Below are 24,310 nucleotides of genomic sequence, written 5' to 3' on the forward strand. Positions count from 1 at the left end.
GCTTCCATCTAAATTAAAGGGGACAGCAAAAAAGGAATACTGGGAAGTTAGAGAATTAAAGGCTCCAGAAGTAGAAGAGCATGCCCTTAGAAGTTATATGAACATACAACCCTTTCTGAATAAGTAATGAGAATACACTTAGAGATTATCAAATTAATATTATACAAAACACTCTTTTTGATACTGCAAATGTCAAGTGGGTAGGGAGAGTAAAATAAGTCAACGTGTTACACCTAGATTAAAGAATAACTATTATTATGGAAGATGGGAGCCCATATTGTTTGCTACACAGGGAGGAGCTCTCTAACTCAGTCTGACATGTGGAGGGAAGCAGGAAAAACAGACACTTTAAACAAAAAATGATGCTGGAGCTAAGACTAGGAGACTGAATTAGAAATCAGCCAAGCCAGGGATGCCTGGGTGGCTCAGTTGGTAAAGCCACCGACTAGTGATTTCAGCTCATGACATGATTTCAGGGGTGTGAGATGGAGCCCTGCTTCATGGGCATAGAGCCTGCTTAAGATTCTCTCTCTCCAGGGGCGTCTGGGTGGCTCAGTCATTAAGCATCTGCCTTCGGCTCAGGTCATGATCCTGGGGTCCTGGGATTGAGCCCTGTATTGGGCTCCCTGCTCTGCGGGAAGCCTGCTTCTCCCTCTCCCACTCCCCCTGCTTGTGTTCCTTCTCTCGCTGTGTCTCTCTCTGTCAAATAAATAAATAAATAATCTTAAAAAAAAAAAAATTCTCTCTCTCCCTCTCCCTCTGCCCCACATCTGCCCCCCTCAAAAAGAGAAGAAAGAAAAGAAAAAAGAAAAAAATAAAAAAGAGAAGAAATTAGCTTAGCCAGGCCATCCTGAGGTACAGCAGAAGGTACAAAGTGACTAAAGAAAAAGAGAACATTTTGTGAGTTTCTTGAGAAGAGGAACTAAGTTTTGGTTTTTGATTTTTTATTCCACAGCTCCAAATCTAGCATAATAGGAACAAATAATCTTTCTTTAGTTAATGACTTAAAGAACTAGATGACCATCTATTACATCTTGTTTTCTATTTGCAAAATGAGAATACAGTTTATGTGAGCCAAAAGTGAAGATTTTAAGAATCATAAAATTAGATATTTCTTGGTATAAAAGTATTCTATTTCAAATTTAATTTACTGCATATAAGCTTTTAACTATGTATCTTAACTCACAGAAACAGTCACTGCTTTGAACATAACCACATTTTAAATTTGTATCTGCCTTAAATGTTTTCTGATAAAAAATTAATTCAAGTTGTTTGGTAACATTTACCACAAAGTGAATTTTAAGGTATTTAATATGAGTTATTTTAACACTAATGGAGTAATTTCTAAAATATTATCAAATTATAATATACTATGGCATATTAACAATTATTTTTTAATGATATGCTCATTTGCAAGAAGTGTCATGACTGCAAAATGATGTTGAAAAAATAAAATACATTCTTATTTTAAGAATTAATTAAGAGAAGAAATAAAAAAATACAAGAAAGTCAAATTACTCATAATAAAAATATTAGAATTTGACTTTTTTAATTCTTTAAATATTGTTTTAGATCATTTTGACAAAGTTAATTCCTATTCTAGTAGTTGGCAGTGAAATTCTGTATTTATAGAATCATGACTATAATTATTTTTCATGTATAAACTATTAATAAATATTGATTAAAATTCTGAAGTAAAGATTTTTCTTCTTGAATTTACATGTAAGTGTCAGCAAGGATTTTAAAAATCTATAAAGTACTACTTTTAGTTACTATAATGGGAATTAGATTATACTATAAATGTTTTCTTAAAAGGATCTGTTATTCTTACACATTTCAGATAACTGTTTTGCATTTGGAAAAATGATTAAAATCTGAACAATGTAGGTACAAAATAAGAAATAAAATGGGCATTTTATGGTTATTCCATTTCACATAAACAGAAGCTCATGTGAATTCTGTGATCTGTTTTTTCCAACCAAACATATCCTGAAAATTATTACCTTTCATTAATAAAGATCTATATTATCACTTTCTTTTTATTTATTGTGTGATTTCATGTTTTAATTTTTTATTCAAGTATAATCAACATACAGTGTTATATTAGTTTCAGGTGTCCAATATAATGGTTCAACGATTCTATACATTTCTCAGTGCTTATCAAGATAAGTATACTCTTGCGGCGCCTGGGTGGCTCAGTCATTAAGCGTCTGCCTTTGGCTCAGGTCATGATCCCAGGGTCCTGGGATCGAGCCCCGCATCGGGCTCCCTGCTCAGTGGGTAGCCTGCTTCTCCCTCTCCTACTCCCCCTGCTTGTGTTCCCTCTCTTGCTGTCTCTCTCTCTCTGTCAAATAAATAAATAAAATCTAAAAAAAAAAAAAAAAAGATAAGTGTACTCTTAATCCCCTTTATCTATTCCCCCTTACTCACTCACCTTTTATTTATTTTTATTTTTTTCAAGTTTTTATTTAAATTCTAGGTAGTTAACGTATAGTGTAATATTAGTTTCAGGAGTAGAATTTAGTGATTCATTACTTACATACAACACCCAGTGCTCGTCACAACAACTGCCCTTCTTAACACCACTTTTAATGACTGAATGTTATTCAAAATATGAAAAGTACATAATTTATTTAACATTCATTATGCTAATGAACTTTTAGGTTGATTCCAAAGTTTTGGTTAAAGTATAGCAATGAAGCTACTTGGATATGTCTTTCCATATTTAATGATATCTTCTTAGGATAAATCTTGGAAATGGAGTTGCTATTTCAAAGGAGGCTAGCCTAAGCTCAGCCATTATTTACATAAAGAAACGTCCACTAATTCACTCTCACAGTCTATATATATATATATAGACTTCCAGAGGGCAGGGGCCATAATAATTTTATATCTTCAATACTTGGTATTTAATAAATATTTGCTAATTTGAATGATTGTTGTTGACAGAATATAAAGAGATAACTTAGATCCATAAGTATTAGAATCATTACAAATACACTTAGGTGATAGAATGGTTGTGAGATACTGTAAGACTTCAGAAATTCTCTGGGATACACCTGAGATGAAGCTATCCCACACTAGAGAGATTTTAACTATTCCAAAAGACATAAGTAAATCAGTAGTGTAAATAATAAGTGGTATCAATGATATAAAAGTTCATAGATCACTATAGTCAGAATTTCTCTCTATATAATTTCTAGTATGGAATTCTACCCTACTTACAGAAACACAGATACAACTGAATCTCTTGTAATACATTCATAAGAGTTCTTGATCCTTTTATCCTTTCTGTATGTGGGCCAAAGCTAGGTGCTATGGACTGAATTGTGTCTCCACAGAATTCATATGTTGAAGCCCTAACCCCCACAAGGTAATGGTATTTGAAGAGGGGGCATGGGAGGCAATTAAGTCTAGATAAGGTCATAGGGATGGGGCCCTCATGGGATTAGTTCCTTTATAAGAGAGAAGATACACCACAGAGAAACCTGTCCTCACTCTTCCTCTCTGTCTCCCCCTCTCCGTCTCCCTCTTCATCTCCCATTTGAGGACAGAGTGAGAAAGCAATCATCTGCAAGCTTTGAAGAAAGCTCTCACCAGAACCCAACCATGCTGGCATCCTGATCTTGGACTTCCAGCCTCCAGAACTGAGAGAAATAATTTTCTGTTATTTAAACCATCCAGTTTATTGTAATTTGTTATGGCAGTTCACACTGACTAAGAAGCTAGGGAAAATAGAGTACTGAAATAAACCTTTTCACTGATCCTGGTACCTAGGCTGATGGAATATATATTTGGATATCTGTTTAATAATTACAAATGAGACTAGGTGTCCAGGGTTCCCTTTTCTCCACAACCTCACCAACATTTGTTATCTCTTGTCTTTTTAACAATAGCCATTCTAACAGGTGTAAGGTGATATTGCATTGTGGTTTTGATTTGCATTTTCTGATGGTTACTAAAGTTGAACACCATTAATATACCTGTTGACCATTTGCTTGTCTTCTTTAGAAAAGTATCTATTCAGTTTCTCTGTTTATTTTTTAATTGCATTGTTTCTTTTTGGTGAGGATGTGGAGAAAAGGGAACCCGGGTGCACTGTTTGTAGGAATATAAATTGGTTCAACCACTATGAAAAACAGAATGGAGGCTTCTTAAAGAGTTAAAAATAGAACTATCATGTGGTCCAACAATCTCTCTTTTGGGTAACTATCCAAAGGAAATGTAAATAGGATCTCAAAAAGATATCTGCACTCCCATGTTTATTGCAGCATTAGTCACAAAGCCAAGATATGGAAACAGCCTAAGTGTCTCTCAACAGATGAATGGATAAAGGAGATGTGATACACATACACATACACACACATACACATATATATATACATATACGTATAAACTAACATATATATTCATATATATGAATATTGAATATTATATATATATACACCTGTACGGATATTGAATTACAAATATATGAATTATATATAATATTATAATATTTATATTATATTTATATATATATTATTCAGCCATGAGAAAGAAGGAAACCCTGACATTTGTGACAACATGGATGGACTTTGAGGTCATTATGCTAAATGAAATAAATCAGACAGAGAAAGACAAATACTGTATGATACAACTTTCATGTGGAATCTAAAAGAGCTGAACTTATAAAAACAGAGTAGAACGGTGGTTACTGAGGACTAGCATATGGGAATTGGGAAGGTGTTGGTAAGAGTACAAATTTTCTGTTAAAAGATGAGTAAGTTCTGGGGAGCTAATGCACATCATTGTGTTAACAGTTATTATTATTGTTAACATAGTTAACAATACTGTATTCTATACTTGCAAGTTGCTAAGAGACTAGGTCTTAAATGTTCTCACCACAAAAAAGAAATCACAATTACATGATGTGATGGAGGTGTCAGTTAACACAATGGTGGTAGTCATACTGCAATATGTAAGTGTATCAAAGCTACATGTTGTACACCTTAAACTGACACAATGTTATATGTAAATATATCTCAATTTAAAAAAAAAATTTGAAAGAGGATATGAAATCATTATTTCAGGGGAAGTTTGGTAATACTTGATTTTTTCCTGGCATTTTCATACAATTTTAAATTTCATAAATATTTATAGATAACCAATGTATGTCAGATACTATAGGAGTTAAAGAAGTACCCTTAAAAAATACCTCCCCAAAATAAAGAGATTTAAATACAGTAAGTTAAATGTAATACATTTCTTTCATTCAACCAATAAAAATGTTTATTAACCTTTTAATTATGTATAGGCCCTATACTAAACATACTCCCAGACGATTAGACCTTACTGTTTAATGGGAAGACAGACTTAATTACAAAAACAATGCATAATTATAAACTGTAAAAAGTGTGATGAAGAAAAAGTCTAATGGATAGATTGGATCTAACATAATTGATAAATCAAGGGAGATCTATCTAACGAAGATAAGAATAAGATGAATAGCACTACTACAATACAAAATGAAATAACACAGAAGTAACAGAGGAGGAGTACAAAAAATGTGATACTATTTTAAAAGAGGGACAGATCAGACTTAGGTTTCATGCAGTAAGGAAACATTTGTGTAATTCTGATGAAAACTGTCATATTTTACAAGAGTCTTGAAGTATGCATATAATTTCAGTAAGATACAGAGAAGAGCATCTAAAGAATGAGCCTGCATAGACAAACCAACTTAATTGGAAAAGTGTGGGATAAATTTTAAAAACAGCTTGCAGTTGAAACCTCATTTATGTAGAGAAATAATGGCATCTGGGACAGATCTAGAGCAGATTGCTAAAAACCTAGGACTTCATGATACAGCTTTTGTCACACAGTTTAGAAGATCAGCTAAAATAAATGAAGAAAAGAAGGAAGCAGTATTGGCATCAGAGGGAAAGAGAATTTTATGATAGAGAAGAACCTGACATCGCTTACTGAAAAGTTACCAATGACTTACAGTTTAAAATAGTAGGATCTTCCAAAAATAAAAATAGTAGGATCTTTACAGAAATGTGATTAAAACAACAACAACAACCTGTCAGGTGGATCCAACACTGTGAGCAAAAAGGTAAAAGTTTCAAAGGGCAGGTTATGCTTAAATAAGTAAGCCATATATATATAGAGAGAGAGAGACGGAGAGATACAAAGTGGTTAAGACTCACAACACTGAATTATATCATTTTCCATCACTTTTAAGCAATACTTAACCTCTCTGTCCCTAATTTCTTCATCTGTAAAATAAACATAATTATAGTATTTAACCCAAGGGTTGTTTGCAAATTAAATAAATACCCTTAACACTCTTGGAAGAGTACTTAGCAAGTAGTATAAATTGCTAGTTATTTATTATGTCAGAAGGAATTCTCTTTTTAATCAACAGAAAACATTAAGGAAAAGTTCAGCAACATTTCTTAATTCCAACATACATATATCTATATATGTCAGACACTGTTCTAGATGTGGAGATCAAACAGTAACAAGAATAAAAAAAATTACTGTCCTCATAGAGCTTATATTGCAGTAAGGGGGAGAGTAAAATGCAATATGAAAACAAGCACTGTAGTACCAGAGAGTGCTAAGTAATATGAAAAAAAAATGCAATAGACTAATGAGATAATATTAATAATAAAGTCTGTGAATGAATCTCTGAGGAAGACATTTTTAAGCAGGGACTTAAATGAAATGAGAGCATTGTCTATGCAAATATTTTTATATAAATTATTGCAGGCACAAGGAACAGAAAGTGCAAATGTCTGGAATGAGAAAAGCAAAAAACTGAGATTGGCATAATTAGGTGATGGCAAGAAGGTCTGCATGACTAGAGCAGCGTGGTGGAGAAGGAAGGAAGAGCAGAAGGTGAAAGTAGAGATCCCTGAGTCCACATTATTACATGATTTTGTGGACCCTTTAAGGACTTGACATTTTTGATAAGGGTTACAGGAAACCATTAAAAAATTCTGAGGAGTGGATCATGATCTGATACATATTTCTAAAATACGATTTAAGAAAATTTCAGTTTGGGTACAGAGAAATAGAATTGGCATATTTTCCCCTTATTTTTTCCCATAAAAATTGTCCAGAAGCAACAAGGGAGACAAGAAATCAAGAAGAAAATTTCCATTTTTGGTGAAACTAGGCAATAGCTAACTCCCCAAACCACAGAATAGTAGAAATGCTTCTGAAATATAGTGAATATAAAAGCCAGCGTATGAAGCAGAAGGTAAAAAGAAAACTGCAAGGCCAGAAATTTCATAAAGAGCCAATCAAGTCACTTCTCAAACATGAATGCAAACATTCAGGTGTCAAAACCTATCTCATGTTTGCCAAAGCAGGAGTGGGGGGGGGGTGTCTGTCAGGGGTGGGTGATACTCTGGAATCAGCTCCATTCTAAGAAGCAAAAGAGGTTTTTCTAGATAAGAAATCACATTGAAAAGTCGTATTTGCAAAGAGCAGTCTTCATGACTGTGTGAAAGGAAGTGAAACTTTTCTTCTATCCCTACTGACCCAGGAGGAGTAAACACTAAATACACTAATGCTCAAAATCTTAGGTATAAATACACCTCCACCTAGCCTGAAATACAGCCCTAGCCACTCACCTACGTGACTTTCTTGCCAATTAATGGTTCAGGGTAATTAAAGTTTTATGAAAATAAGTAAACAAAAATCAACAAACACATAACCTACAAAAAGAATAATATTTAGGGGCGCCTGGGTGGCACAGTGGGTTAAGCTTCCACCTCTTGGTTTGTGGCTCAGGTCATGATCTCAGAATCCTGAGACTGAGCCCTGCATGGGGCTCTGTGCTCAGCAAAAAGTCTGCTTCAGATTCTCTCTCCCTCTCCTTCTGCCCTTCCTGCTCGTGCTCTCTCTCTCTCTAAAATAAATAAATAAATACTAAAAAATAATCTTAAAAAAAGGTAGGGAAATTAAAGAAAGAGAACAAGAAAAAAAATGGCAGATAAACCACCCTATGAAATTACTGCATCAGAGTATTTAATCTAACATTTTCTATGAATTGTAAAAATTAACAGACAAATATATCAATGAAGTATAAGTACAAACCAGAATTTTACCATCTTAAAGGAAATGGTAAGACAATGGTAGGAGATGTAATGTGGTCCCTTTAAGGCTTAGAAAAGTAGTGGAATGAAATGATAAAACTTATCAAAAAGATATGCAGGATAGAAAATGGGCAAAAATAAATAAAGTTTTTAAAAAGGGAGTTGAAGATTATGAAGAAAGTGATAAACATAAAAAATAAGGAAAAAAACAATCAAAAGGAATATAGAGAAAAGGAAATGGGCAAAAGAAATGTAAAATTTTTGAAAGCTGAAAAAGGATTATGGAGAAAATAGTAGATGTGAAAGACACATAAAAGGAACCAATATTTGTGTAAGTGCATTCCCACTGAACAAAAATATTGGAGCAAAGCTAATATTTCATAAGACAAAGGGCTTGAATCTTCATATTAAATGGGAAAAATCACCCCAAACTATCAACAGTGAAGTATACTCTGGTAAATTGACATTAAATACAACATTCTATAAAAGATGCTATACACAGTCAAGCCAAAAAAAAAAAAAAAAAAAATCCTTTACATTGGGATTAAGAGGGAAAAAGGCTAATCTTGGAATTCTTATCAAGAGTTTTAATTGTGAAAATAAAATGGATTAATAAAATGCTCAACAGAAGGAACTATGATCCAAGGAGTTTATATTGAGTCAAATAATCTTTCAAGAATAAAAATAATAAAATATTTTGAATATACAAAAAATATTTCTATGAACTGTTTCTGATATAAGTGCTAGACAGTGAACCCCACCGGACCAAAAGACTATTATAAAAACCTCTGGGAAAGGAGTGGAGGGGGGTTCTGTGAAAACATATGTTTATCTGTACATGTAAATGTGAGGTTTGCAGGGAAGGAATAGAAGGTATGTGTTGTATGCCTTAATGCAGAAATGCCATAAGCACCAAAGTTAGAGGAAAGAGCAATGAAAGCAGGATGTATGCTGACTCCTCACCTTTCTGATAATACCTAACATCAAAAAGATAGAACTTACAAACATTTCTCAAATTAGTACATTTAAATTAAATTCTTAAAAGAGAAAGATTTCCACAATGGATTTCAAAAGGATCCTAATTCTTTGTTGTATATAAGAGATAAACCTGAAGCAAAGTGATTCATAAAGATTTTTAAAAATGTACAGAGACATAGGCAATTCAAACATAAAAAAAAAAAAAGAATTCACTCTATCAATAACAAACAAGGGTGAATTCAGGCCAAAAAGCATTCACAGTGACAAATCAGGGCTCTTTATAATATTAAATGATACAAATAATTTGCAGATAACATAGTTATGAATATCAACATATCAAATAAGAGTTTCAACATGTATTAACAAATCTATAGGAAATACAAGGAGAAAAAGAAACACATTAGTAGTGGATATTTAATTTCACCTTTCTGGACCCTTAACAAATCAAGTAGACACAGAACACTTAAAGATATAAAATAAAATACATACAGTTATAATAAGTGGTAGGTCTGAGTCTCAAACATCAACACTGGCTCAAGTCAAGAGACTAATCTCTTGACCAGCATCCTATATTGTGATTCTAGAGTGCCTCTTGGCTGAAGCAGATAAATAGATATTTATATATTTGAAGAGGAGATGGAAAATTTTCTTCTGATTAAAACAAGAAACAAGTGAAAATGAGAGCTGTTAGAGGTTTAAGAAAAAAAAAACTGCTGAAATAATTTTCTGAAAGAGCAAAAGACTGCAGTAATGAGCAGGTTAGTGTGATTAGCAGTAGTGCTAAGAGCTTATTTCAGGTCAACTGGAATGATACAGGGTACTGGATGATTCCCAGAATCCAAGAGCAGAAAGTAAGGGCAGCCAGGACCCAGAAAAGCTACTCAGGCTATTACTGTGTCTGCCTCCCAGCTCTATAACTGTGGAGTGTCTCACCAGCAGGCCCCCGCCCCCCCGAGCTTTATTTCACCGTATTGTTCTCTACAGAGTGCCTTGCTCTGTTCCATTTGCGCATAGCCCAGTAATGGCTGCCAAATTCCTGCTCTACTTGACTACCCAGTTTAGACACCAAATTAAGACTGATTAGAGTTCCTTATAACTCTACTCTAAATTCCAGGGAAAGAGAATCTAATTACTATAGTTTAGGTCATAAGGTCATAGTTATCCCACACTAATCTGGTGGGATGCAGGGCAGAATCAGGTAATTAAAAAAAAAATTGGCTGAAATTGAGGAACTCCAGAAGTCTACTGTAAGTATCAGTCCCATTTTGCATGTGGTAATTTAAGATATTTATTCAAGTTCAATTTAAAAATTATACCCAAAGTTTTCTTCATATGTCCATGCCCTCAATCTGTTTAAATGTTGTCTATGTAGCAAAAGCTAAGAGAAAATATTTTTTTTTTTACCCAAAACAGTTCATCACATTTTTAATCCATGGAGATGTAAGTATCATAATGAAGAGAATCCAACAGACATAGTGTTTTGTGGGTGGTGGGCATGTGTCAGAATGGGATAGTTCATGAGAGTATGTGTGGTTTTCCTTAGGCTGATGTATTACAACATTTCTAGATTGCTTCTGGGAATCAGCAACTGAGTTAAATTGAAATAGAGTGGGAAGAGTGGATGTTCTGCCAAACCTCAAGTAAAATGTTAACATTGTGGTTTTATAATTTTAGCCAACGTCTATTTTTTTCTAAAATATAAAGCACAATACAATTACTATTTTATTTCAAAAAGAATGATTCTAAAGTCAAATAAAGAAACTCTTTAATTATGTTACTAATCCTCTATATTTCTAAAATAACAGAGTGTGGTACTTAATTTTTAGAAAAGAAGTTCACATTATAATAGACACAGCAAATTTTAATGATATCATTTATAGAATTAAAATATTTTACTGTAATAAATTAGAAGATACAGACATTTATTTTGTTTATAGGAAAACTGCTTGAGTATGGCACCCTTTCCCAAAATAATCTCAATTGAACCAAGTAAAGTCTGGGCCACATTTGCAGCAAAAATGGCCTAGATTGGTTTTATAGCACCTGTAAGAATAATGATGGAAAACAGAGCATTTAATTAGATCCAAATTCTCTGTATTCCTGGTGCAACAGTGTGCATTATAAAATGGGAAACCATTTGAATTCTCTTTAAAAATGTGGGCACTATTTTCTCCTTTATATTTTCTTGAATATGTGTTTGAATATGTGTTTGTTTGTTTTTGTTTTATCTTAATAAACAAAGTTTCTATTGGATATTGAACTTGAAACTACCAGGTCAGGATCAAAGGAAAGAAGTCATGACAAGGCTTGTTGACCTAGATGGAGCTGAAGATGTAGCATTGGATGAAACTACCCAGGCTGAGTAAAAATAAGAAAAAAAAATAGTAATAAAACCTAGAGGAATGTATACTGAAAAGATGCACAGAAGAAAAGTATCTTGGAAAGATGTGCATTTCTCACACTTAAACTAAGAGAAAGAAAGTTGCAGTAAATTGTTTCATTTTCTGATATACTGTGTGTGGAAGGGGAAAAAATCCATTTAAAAGTCAAAATTTGCTTCATATCCAAGTTACCTATTTTGAAATAAGAATATGAATATTGTCATGGTTCCATGTCAGCTAATATCAAATAAATGAAGTAGAAAAATCATCAAGTATAAACCTCATAAAAAGGTTTACAAGCTGTCTGGGATATTAGTCAATTTAGAAAAAGATAGGAACCATTGAGATAAAAAGGCTCACTCATAGGTGGCCCCAGTCACCCATATGATTTGAAAATTAACACCTACACTGTTTACAGTAAGTTAGCAAACCCTAAATATCAAAACTTACCACAGTTTTCATATGGTAATTCCTAGAAGCAGGTAAGATTAAGCATTGAAAATTTCTAGAAATAGGAAAAAATGCATTTTAAGTAGAAAGCCTGTTACAAACAAAAAGGGCACAATAAAGCTCATTATCTGCAGATTTTATATTTCCATAATAGTTGATTCAATAAGAAAACATCAATACTTTTCAAAAACTTTTTTTTTCTATTTTAAACAGCAATCAAAAAATTAACTACTTCATGTATTTGTCATTTTATTTCTATTTAGAGATATGTTTTACAGTAAAGTGAGTAAGATTATTTATATTTAAGATTATTTCCATTTAATATATTTGTATTATATCATTTATAAGTAACCTTAAGCTTATCAGGATAGAATATATCATTATGCATCACCTTAACATACACGTCCATAAACAAACTTTTTTTGATTAGTTAGCTTTGCTTCATTCTTAGTTTTAAAAAAGCAGTTTTACAAACCTCAATGTAGAGTAAATTAATTTGAACATTAGTTTCCAAGCATATATTCATTCTGTGAATAGAGTCTAGAAAAAATAAACACAATCTTCACTCTTTAAGAGTGAACAACTATAAAAAGTAAACTCAGAAACAATCCATACATACATTTACTAGTTAATGGAGAAATAAAATTTGGTAGGTCCAAAGAATGAGATACTAACTGGCAATGAAAAGGTACCACAACATGGATAAACCTCAAACACAGTATGCTCCATGAAAGAAGCCAGACATAGTACATATTGTATGATTCCATTTATATGAAATGTCCAGAAAAGGCAAATATAGAGAGACAGAAAGTAGATTAGTGGTTGACTTGAGTCAGGATGAAAAATGAGAGTGACTCTAAATAGACACAAGATTTCTCTTTGCGGTGATGGAAAGGTTCTAAAATTCAGTTGTGGGGAGAGTTGCACAAACAGTAAATGTGCTAAAAGTCACTAACAATATACACTTAGAACTGATGAATTTTATGGTATGTAAATTATACCTCAAATAAAGCTGTTTAAAGGGGGTGTTTGATATATAAGCATGTATGCTTACCAGAGATTAAAATAAAAAGGAAAATACCCTCTGCCGAAGAAAGTAACCTCATAGGAAAACACAACTCTCAATTTTCAGTTGGTGTTAATTTGTAAAAGTACCAAATGTGATGCAAAATAGTAGTTTTAAAATAATATGAAAGACGGGGCACCTGGGTGGCTCAGTCGGTTAAGCTTCTCTGCCTTCGGCAGATCATGATCCTGAGATCCTGGGATCGAGCCCCAAGTCCTCTGGCTCCCTGCTCAGCAGGGAGTCTGCTTGTCCCTCTCCCTCTGCCCCTCCCCACTGCTTGTGTGCTTTCTCTCTCAAGTAAATAAATTCTTTTTTTTTTTAAAAAAAAGATGGGGAAAATTGTTAAAAAAATAAAATACATGAAAGATTACTTGAAGTTCAGAAGAGATTGAATACGGCCACCCACCAGTGAAAATGAAGGGTGGTCCCAAGTACCAGCAAGGTACCACATGCAAAACATTTATCTAATGATAATTTAACATGCATTTAATTATACAGTCTATATATCCTTCTAAGCCTCTAAAAGCAGCTCCTAAATAACTACTAAACTTTGCCATCCTTTAATCCTATAGTTCTTTCAATTATAAAACATTTCGAAGGGCTGAATATTTCAAATCAACAGTTAAATATAATGCAATATCAAAATTTTCTAAGACTTTAAAAGTTTGATATATGTCCATGCAAGCCATTAAAATTCCATTCAATCAAAGGAGCATTATACTTTCCCCCTGCTTTTCTCATTTTATTGCAACAAAAAATATCAAGTGCATTTATAACTTAGAAGTGGTTTCAGCGACCCAGAGCAAAAGACTAAGGGCTGCAATAATTATTTTGACATTAATAATGTTTTCGAGGCACAAGTGTTTTGTTCTTTTGTCTGTTTGTTTTATAATTGCTGTTGCTTCTCCCGGAGAAAGAAAATTGATCATTCACTTGTCTGAATTCTGACTTGTCTCTTATATTACAGAGTTTGAAAAAAAACCTTAAGGTAACATTTCAAGAGCATCCTCACAATAACGTCACTATTTTTGTTTCTCTTATCTCAAGACAGAAATACTAGATAAAATTAAAAAGAATGACAAAGCATGTATTTCATACTTATCCATGATTCTTTTTACTGCATCTATGTAGTAAAAAAAAAAAATGTACAGAAATATATACCTTAGAAATGATCCTTTAATAAGCAATAAAAATGGTTTATTGCTGGATTTTGCCTCATGAATGTATAAAGTAAAATTCTATTATATAGTGTATGTACACATACATGTCTATGTTTATATCTCTGCTGGGCTGCCAATCAGTGGCCAGATCTGCCTGTCCATGTTAGAGCATGGGTCTGAGGCTCACTGTCTTTTCCTTGTCTCTTTATCAATTTCTCTGTTGTCTGTATCTGCTTGCCTGTGCTTATCTGCCTGCCTACTCATCCACATCTCTCTGTAGTATGTTTCTGGCTGGTTGTCAGTTAGCCTGTCCCTGTGTATTGGTCCGTCCATCCCTGCCCCATTGTCAGTTCCGATCTGTCAATCTTTCTCCACATTTACTTGTCAGCCTGCCCCTGCTTGCATACCTGTTGGTCTATATATATATCAGTATGCAGGTACATTCCTGTCTATGATTCTATGTGTACCTAGGTGCAGATTAAAATATTTCCTTTAGTCCAGATTTAGTCTGTACTCTATCCTATGAACTATGTGGGTGTTGACCAAAGGTTTGGAGATAGCTAGAAGGGGTTTCAAAATGAAAACGAGAGTGGTAACTAAAGCCAAATACAACTGTTCTCAGAGTCAAAGGAGAATATATAAGAACTTAAACACTTCAGAGAATTGTTTTTATGGGAATATCCCAGTTCTCAGCATTATTCTTGAGATCCAGTCTACTCCCACCCCTGTTGACAACCTAAAAATAATTTTCTTCTTTGGCAATGCAGACCTTCATCCCTTCATGTAAATTCCACCAATTCTCATAAAGATTTTCCCTTTCCTAAAATATTCCCATGTTTTACCCCACAAGAATAATCTGAAGGAGAAAAAACAAAATTCCTGGCAGAACATTTTCTAAAGCTTAAGTTATTTTGTAAGTAAGAGGAGGGTGAGAGAGAATTGCAAGATAACCCAGGGTGGTTTTTAATGCTCTAATTCCCATATATTTCAAGGTCCACTTGCTGGTGAAGACAGAAGATGAATCTCAATATCCTGCCTGTGAACTAAAGATCTGCCTTTCAAATCTCCCAGGTGATTCGTGGAAAAAAACACAAACAGACAGGGCACACACAGACATGCACACAAATGCCTTCGCACACAGATTCACATGGCTACTCACGTACTTCTTAAAAAAATTTAGAGTAAATATAAATTCATATTAAAGATAAACAATTCCAGAACAATAGAGTGCCCATAGTTATCCACTGTCCCGATAAATATAACCAAAGAAAGTTTACTTTGGTTTTGCTCTACAATGTCCAGGGACCTAACAGAACCTAAAATAACAAGACCCATTGCAATAATTTTCTAAGCAGTAATAGTGCTTTGTTAAGGTTCTACATATACACATGCATATATTTTAATTACTAGACATTATAATTCAAAGCTGAAACTATTAAAACCACTTTACTTTGATAGATTTTGGCAGGTGGCGGACAACCTTCTACTTTATGATGATTATATTTCTTATATTAGATGTGGATATCGGACAATATCACAAGAATTTTTGTGTGCTAATGAAGTGACAGAAGAGTAATTTATGAAGTAGGTCAAATGTACTTATACCGCATGGTAGTAGTGGCCTATTTTTTCCTTTCAAAGATGTTCTACCAAATTCAGATATAGCTAGAAAATATGATTCAGTTCTACAGAAATACTGAAGGCATATCAGATGTATTGATGAAATTAAAAAGACAATCCAGGAATTCACACAACACACAACATACGCTTCTTAGAATTAAAGCAGAATTGCCACCTGGCAAAGTTTTCATTTGAACAGGTCGTCCTTCGAACACATTCAAACTGAGTACCTGTTGATTCCATGAAAATAACTAGAAATAATACAGTATTTATAGCCAGTAGTCAGTTTGGTTATTCATTGTTTCCCCATATAATATGAATTATTAAACTAAGCATTAACTTACTTACATGCAAAATTAAATGTGAAATTCCTGTGAGCTTCAAAATTATACCATTTAGTTCTTTAGGTTTCCTTTGATAAACCTAACCTCTTTAATCATACTCATTCACCATATGATATTTTGAAGACAAAAAAAGTCTTTAAAAGATAATTCACGAACTCCATAAGAAAAGACAAACAGAAATTGCATAATTAACTAAAAAAACATCATGCCTACTACATTCACATAAAAATATGGGATTGAAATAAGCACTGCATCATTTCCCTTCTCTTTCACCTGAATTGCTGTTTGCCATGTATTTTTAAACATTTTCACAGCTGTTCTTACAGTAAACATAAAACTCTGCCATGATCAGAGAGCCATTACAGTATAGTGGTTAAATGCAAGACTCTGAGCTGAAGATTCTCTATCCAAACCTTGGTTAAACACTAAGCTACTTATGCCAAATAACCACAGGCAATTGCTTTATCTCCCTCTGTCTCGATTTCCACATCAGAGAAATGATTATAACAGCAGCTACCTTGCAAGGCTATTGGTAGGATTAACATGAGAAAATATATGTTGTGTTTAGAATAGTCTTTAGCACACAGAATGTACTCGACAAATGCAAAATGTTATTATTAATATTTATCAGATGACATTCTAACTTTACGGCTTTAAAGGGTCCATTAAGAGTGAAAGTAATATGCTCTATAGATATCCACATCAAATTGAGGAATTTGGAAGGATTTTGGCAGAAGAAAAGGATAAAGTTATATTTTTAGGCTAAAAATCAGTGGTTATCTGCAAAGTAGACTATCTTGAACATGGAAGTTTAGGGTTTATATTTGGCCCAAACTTTGGAAGATCTTTCTGTTCTAGAATAAGGGTTAGAAAACTATGCTCATGACCAAATATGGCCCCTAAAAGCATTTGTTTTCTTGTTTTTGTTTCACATTTTTAAAAGGGTGAATAAGGACAAAGAGGGAAGAATGAGGAGGAATATGTGACAGAGAGCTTATGGAGCCCCAAAATCTAAAATGTTTACTCTATTAGTTTTCTAGGGCTTTTGGAACAAAGTACCACAGACTGGGTGGCATAAACAACAGAATTTTTTTGTCCTCACAATTCTGGAGGCTAGAAGCTGAGATCAAAGTATCAGGAGAGTTGGTTTCTTTTGAGGCCTAGTTCTTGGCTTAATAGCTGCCTTTTCCTGGTGTCTTTACATGGTCTTCCCTCCGTACGTGTCTGTGTCTGTTTCCTCTTCTTATAGGGACATCAGTCATACTGGGTTAGGATTTACCTTAATGACCTCATTTTAATTTAATCACTTCTTTAAGAAACGCTGTCTTCAAATACACTCACATTGTGAGGTACTAGGAGTTAGAATGTTAGCATATGAATTTTACGGAGAGACAGTTCAGCCCCTAACTTTTATTAGTTGGCCGTTCACAGAAAAAGTTTACTAGCCTGTGTTCTGGAAGCCGAGGAGGTTATACACGACATGTGAAACAGTATCTTTGTGTCTCTTTTAATATGTGTTTGTCAGTACAAATGGAGACGCAAGGGGAGACTCACTAAGCTCTGAGAGATCTGTTTTCCCATTAAGATATGCTGAGGGAAAAGCACCTCAAGGAGTTGGTAGCTAAGCTGTTTAAAGGTGAGGTCAAAGGGGCAGGGCTGACTTAACGAAAATAAGAGGAAGCCATAGGCAGAGAAGAATGTAGGTGAACACATATCTGGGTCCCCCAAAGGGGGTCAGATAATCACACTGAATAACAGGAAGCCCAATATCAGGGACAGGCGTGAAGATGGTGATGTTGTGATAGCTATACCAACACTCAGTACCATTTTTTAGTATTTACCTCAACAAGCCCCTATAGCTGATTTTATGATATTCTGTCACTCATTCCACACATATGAATATTATTATTACCCTCCCACACACATTTATAGATTAGAAACTGAGTTGGAATTAGAACACAGGTTCTAATCTCCTTAGGTACTGAGTCAAAATATCCAAAGTTTGGAATCAAATAGCAATAGAACAAGAAATTCAAGGGTCTTGTAGAGAATGAAGTCAGATGCTTAAACCTTCATTTTATTGGTGATAGGTCGATTCATTGATTTTAAGACAGGATTGGCACTGATGACAGATATGGACTCAAAAGCAAAGAAAAGAAGAGAAAAGAAAAGAAAAGAAAAGAAAGAAAAGCTTTTCATCAGGTACTTGCTTTCATGTCCACATTTTGATCTAGTCATAATGTACAAGATAATTTCCTATAACACACTTCCAAATAATTACTGGGTGGTTCCCTTTTATAAAGAGGACATTTGTACATCTGTTTCCAAATTCCAATAAAAGATATATGAAAGACATGTATGATGATTAATTTACTTCCCAGTATAACTCACAATATTAAAGTAGGTTTTCTGTATATGCTTATTAACTCAATACGAAATGTATCCGAGAAATTCAGACTCAGAATTTTTCAGCAGTCTTGTGACCTAAAGAAAGCAGCTTCTAGCTTGGATTTGCATACTATTTTTGTAAAGATTCAAACTCACAGTTAAGGTCAACATCTGGCTGGATTGAACATTCATATTTAACAGTTTCACTCTCATTAAAAAAATGTTTATTATTTTTTCAAAGCAAAACTGTCTTTTGTTTTAATAAAAGTATTCATATATTTGCTTTGTTCCTTGAGGGGGTGGTTTGTATGCTTAAACTACTCTGTGCAGTTAGAATTTGAGGCCATCTCACTAGACAAGCCACTGTAGCAAAATAAAATGCAAACAAGAAGGGCAAAGGGAGCAACAAAATGAGCAAGAGGATTTACTGGCTTGTCTTCTATTTCCATATCTTTTGGGAGAAGGGAAAAATGGGAATATGAGATATAGTTCTATCTGCTTTCTCTGGTAAGGTATGGTTGAAAATTTAGCTGTTTGATAGCCATAGAGAATATGCCAACCTGTTTCTCAAGCTAATCTTAATTTTTAATTTTATCTATGTATAGAGTACTTCTCTAGAGTACTCTAGTGCTGGGCAATAACTACATGATCAATAGATTATTTTTATCACTAAGACCTTTAAACAATGGATCTATGATAATATACATATACACATACACACATATTCATACACACACATGCATCATTGAAGAAAGATGAGTCAAGGTGGTTTCAGTTGGTACATTCTGTATGTGAGACTCTATGATATAATGCATTCAGAAATAATACTGTTTATCAAACATATGTTGTGCACACACTATGTGTTTGTTAGTTAATGTGTGTGATCTCTACTACCCACAAAAATCCAAAAAGTAGATACCATTATCTCTATTATACACCTAATAGGAGAGAGGTATGTGGGAGACCAATTAATTGACACAAATTTGCTTAACACATTTAAATCTAGTTTTCCTTGTCCTCAATCCAATGTTCTGCCTATGATGACATTTTGACCTATGGAGTAGAGTGAAGAGAGTATTTGAATTCAATTGGATGATAAGTCTAGGATCCACAGTAAAGTTGAATGCAAATCATTGACTGAATACAGGGTATTTCATGTCTTACATGTGCATAAGCAGCCACTAAAAAGCCAGCCTTAAACGCCTTCCTCTGTGAGCACCAATTAGAAGTCCTGAAATATTAATAAACTGGCTGATTTAAGAGAAAATACCATTATGTACTTTCTTCCTACATCTTGCTTTGAAACACCAAACAGATCATGGGCACTCAATAAATATTAAATATTTAAGAGCAACTAATAAAATGAAATTATAGTAATATTTTTGCAATGAACTCACCATTAGATGATGTAAAACAAGTTTTAGCACTAGACCTGGAAGCTGAGCAGATTTAGATAGCTGGGTAAGTGAATGAACCCTATAGGGAGGCAAGAGACACTAGCATGATATGGTAGAAAAGGTTAATAAGAGGTCAGAGCAATAAAAATTTTTATTGCAATTTGACAACTAAAACTGCCCCTCCTGATTTTTATATTTGTTCTATTCATCTAATATCCAAAATATAAATTAAAGGATATATTACTAAGCTGTTGTTATATCTTCCCTATGCTGGAATAAATAAATGATAAATCACTTTAGCTTTGACATTCATGTCAGTGAATTATAAAACTCTGAGACACTCAGGAGTATATGCAGTTTCAGAGAGCATACTTCTGTAGATCTAAATTAGAGCTGCAAGTTACTGGGGAAGAAACCAGACTGGGAGCAAGCTCACTTTTTTTTTTTTTTTTTTCCTTAAGTGAGTGGAGGGAAAATATTCCATAAAGGAGAGAAAGCTTGCCAAATGGAAGAATCCGTAGGGAAACCTTAATTTAAGCCCCTGCTCCTCAATTCTTGTAAGATTCATCAAAAAAAGAAGCACTTAGAAGTACTCTTTGGGGACCCTATTCTCCTTCATCTTTTTCCATTTTTTGCCTTTTACAATCCCTCTGGGATAAGAGAAAATAAACTCCAAGTAACTATTTGGGTGACTCAATCCTTCTCCCTCTCCTTCATTCTTCTAATAGTCTCTCAAATGCTCAAAAGAAATGAGGACACATTTAACAAGTGCTTTCGTGAAGCTGAGCCACCATTTCCTCTCCCGAGCCTGTGATTAACCCACTGATGGGTCCACAAACTCTGTGTTCCAGTCCAAATACAGCAGCAGGTAGACCTGCTCCAGGTCAAACACACCTGCTATTCTACCTATTCTAATAGTCATTTTTAACATGGAAGAATATCAATACCATGGTAGGGTTCACTGAGCCTATTCACACAATAATAAAACACTTAAAAACATCAAGAGCCCTAATATCATATTTTAAAATATTTCTTCAGTTTTCATAAACTTACTGCGATTAGTATGTGCTTGCTTTCTATCCTACACTCCTACTCACTTGCTGACACAAAACACCCCCCTACACACATACCTTTAACTTTTAGGAAACAGGCACAGTAGTCACCCCTCTTCCTGTTCTAATATATCATAGGTATAATAAGCTAGATTTCAGGGTAGGATAAGGCTTTCTCCATTTTTATTAATTCAGTTAATATTCAAAAGTTTGCCAGCTTTTCACATTTTACTTTGCTAAACAATTTTGTGTACTTCATAAATGTATTGGGGTTGTTCACTTAACAGAACAAAGTTGAATAACAAATTTTTATGGTAAGCATGTTTTACTAAAAATGTAGCAATTAATTTTAGGAAGATTCTTTCAAACTTAAAAATAAAGACCTATAAAGCCAGAAAAGTACATCAATATAATATTCTTATGAAGACTCCCACTGGAGTTTCTTTAAATTGAATACTTTTATCATTCATATATTTATGTACTGTAAATATCAATGGCACCAAAATTAACAGCAGCATTTGAGATAAAGTTGAGAATATAATGAGGAAACATCTTGATCACGTAAAAATATTTTTTTAAGATATATAAGGTTAACTGTGTTCCCAAAGTATGTATTTCCCTTCATTATACGCTGCAGCTACAAAAAAATCCTCAAGAGAATTAATATGAACTTATGATAATGCAGCCTGCAGCACGGTTTTGTTTTGGTTTTGCCTGTTTTTGCTGACAATGCAATTCAAACTATACCCTACTAATCTTTACTAAAGGAGTCAGATTATTCACCTATAAACAAGCAGCAATAAAGTGTCATTCTTCAGTCAATACTGACTACTTAACATCTTTCTCTTTTTTACCGGTTTGGATCTCCAGCTCATTAGATCATTACCTGATAAATAGGAGAGGGTAATGAATTGAGAAAATACGTACCTTCAGAGAAAACCTGCCCGATAACAATAATCCATTAGAAAACTGGCAATATCCTCTGATCTATTGCCCGCAAAGCTATGACTTGATGGAGAGTTTCATTCCCTGGGCTCAGTTCTCCAGAAGAAAATCAGCACAATTTAAATATTTCTTGGAATGTGACAGCTCTCCAGATCCCTGGTTGCATTCTGTTCCCCAGGGATGGCAATCTGGTGTTCCTATGTGCATAGAGCAGTGAAGATGAATTGAAAATGCTTGAGATAAATTAGGAATGGCTAAGTTAAAATTGTCTCTGCTCCAGACTCTCTCATCTGCAGTCTGTAAGCCTGTTTTTCTGTGAAAAAGCTAGATGGCAGGCTGCCTCAGTAAGTTCTTCTTAAGCGACACAGAGCATTTTCAATGAAGAAAAATTCTCCCATTATCTAAGCTAATGTGACTGCTGCTAAATCTAGTTTTTAAAGTGTCTACTGGCATGAAATTCATTTTCGCTATTGCCTTCCTTCAAACTACAGTCTAGAATCCATACTATCATGCTATATACATTTCTATCTGAGAGAAACATTTAAAGTTTTCAGCTAACATATTAAATCATACCCCTTTTGCAGTTTTAAAGATCATTTATGTATAGAACATGTCTTCTTTAGGTCCTAAAGCCATTTTACTTCACTGTATTATATGTAGAAGGTTTTGTTTTAAATTCCAGTACCTTAATATGAATAATATTATTTTTTATTAACAATCATTTCTTTTAATGTGGTCCCACGAAGAAATGCATCTTTTTCAATATAAGTTAAAATTCAGAAGTTATATACAAATAGAAAAGGGGATATAGAATCCTAATATGTGACCACAGAAGTAAATTTTACTCTTTGAATATCCTCCTAAAGAAAATAAGATGTTCCAAATTAAACCATGTTTCATAAATGATTCTCCTTCTAAATAAAAACAAGCCATTTTTGAATTCTGTTTCAGTTGAATGATGTGTTGCGATATAATATTTTTTTCTGCTGAATTAGATAGTTCTTTCAGAATTTTAATAATATTCTGAACTTTAGACAGTACACTTTACTTGGTGTGTTGGCAATACACAAAACACAGAAGGGTCATCAAAATTTTCAGCTCCATTTTGTTACTTGGATTTTCTATATAAAACAACTTTTACATTATCAGAAAGGACAATTAAGAACATCATAATCCATAAGCTCATGTACCTTTTTTTAAATGCTGCTAAAAAAAAAAATCCCAATATTTCCTTCCATAACTTTCCTCATGACATTCTGTAATGCTCTGTGTCTGGTTATTTCTTATGTAAACAAATTGTTGCTCCCAAGACAAAAATTAGGTGTATACGTTGTGAGGGAAGCAAAGATAATCTGATGTGATGACTTGAGAGCCAAAAGAAAAAGTAAATCAAATTTTCCATTTTCCCTCTATCCATCCTGTCACTGATCACTTTATTCAGGGGGTGGAGAGAAGAAGAAATAGAAGAGGCATAAGGAAACACTGGAACAAATGCTCCAGCTTCTCTCCCTCTTCAGAAGTGGTAACACTGTAGCTATCACTGGGGAAAAAAACACAAAAGAATCCAAAAGAAGTAGCCTCAGTATCCCAGTTGGGAATTATAGTTATCTAACAGATTTTCAAAGACCATGAAAGAAAAAGAAAGGAAGGAAGGAAGGAAGGGAAGGAGGAAAGCTATTTATCACTCTCAATTGCTGTTTTTATAATGACCATGGTGGCTGAAGATACATAAAGCAAATGAAAAATGATAAAAGTTAATATATCTAATAGCTGACAATTGAATCAATATCCAACTGCTTTGCACAAATGTGCATTGAGCAGCTCAATTAATATAATAAATAATTACAGTAGTGAAAAAAGCACATACTTTAAGAATTTCAGATGTATATCTCCACTTAGAAACTGCCAATTTTATTAACACTATATCGAAGATAAATTCAGGACCATATGCAACTATATATGAGTGATACCTAAACTATTCTTGGGGTATTAGGACTTGTTTCTTATAGGAAGTAACGGTTAAGAAAAGGCTAAGTAGAGCCTGGTTAAAAGGATAAGGAATATTTCCAGGCACTGGGAACAAAGCCCCAGGGGAAATATGCATATTACATTTGGATAAGTAAGAGTAATTCAGTATAGCTGAAGTGTAGAGTGAGGTATGAAGGGCATAAAAAAAAGATGTGTCCAGAGAGATAATGAGTCATTTATGCTATATAAAGGAGTTTGGACTTTATCTTTGAATAGAGTCATTGAGGGCTCTTAAATCAGGGTGAGAAATAATCATATTTGCATTTCAGAAAGATCACTCCTCATGTCACACTAGTCAGGTAAAAAGCATCACCACATACCTAGTTTGCCAAGCCAGACACTTAGTAGTCATACTATTTATGCCTTCTTCCTTTACTTCTAATATCCAGATCATTATCTATTAATTCTACC

General features: G+C 33.8%; 1 protein-coding gene across 18 annotated transcripts in view; it reads right to left on the bottom strand.

Annotated features, from left to right (window-relative positions):
* The window catches only part of MGAT4C (MGAT4 family member C), a 727,898-nt gene extending 705,725 nt beyond the window's left edge, over positions 1–22,173 (bottom strand). For 15 of the 18 annotated variants that reach the window (XM_032416611.1, XM_032416606.1, XM_032416609.1 and 12 more), the window contains exons 1-2: positions 21,854–22,173; positions 19,875–19,953 (exon numbers count right to left, since the gene is read on the bottom strand). The gene's annotated coding sequence lies outside the window, so the exon portion shown is untranslated. The remainder of the gene's footprint in view (positions 1–19,874; positions 19,954–21,853) is intronic. The other 3 variants (XM_032416622.1, XM_032416619.1, XM_032416615.1) reach the window with 1 other exon arrangement.
* Between the last annotated feature and the right edge of the window lie 2,137 nt (positions 22,174–24,310).

Source organism: Phoca vitulina, unplaced genomic scaffold, assembly GCF_004348235.1.
Source record: "Phoca vitulina isolate PV1807 unplaced genomic scaffold, GSC_HSeal_1.0 scaffold19, whole genome shotgun sequence".
Classification (NCBI taxonomy): Eukaryota; Metazoa; Chordata; class Mammalia; order Carnivora; family Phocidae; genus Phoca; species Phoca vitulina.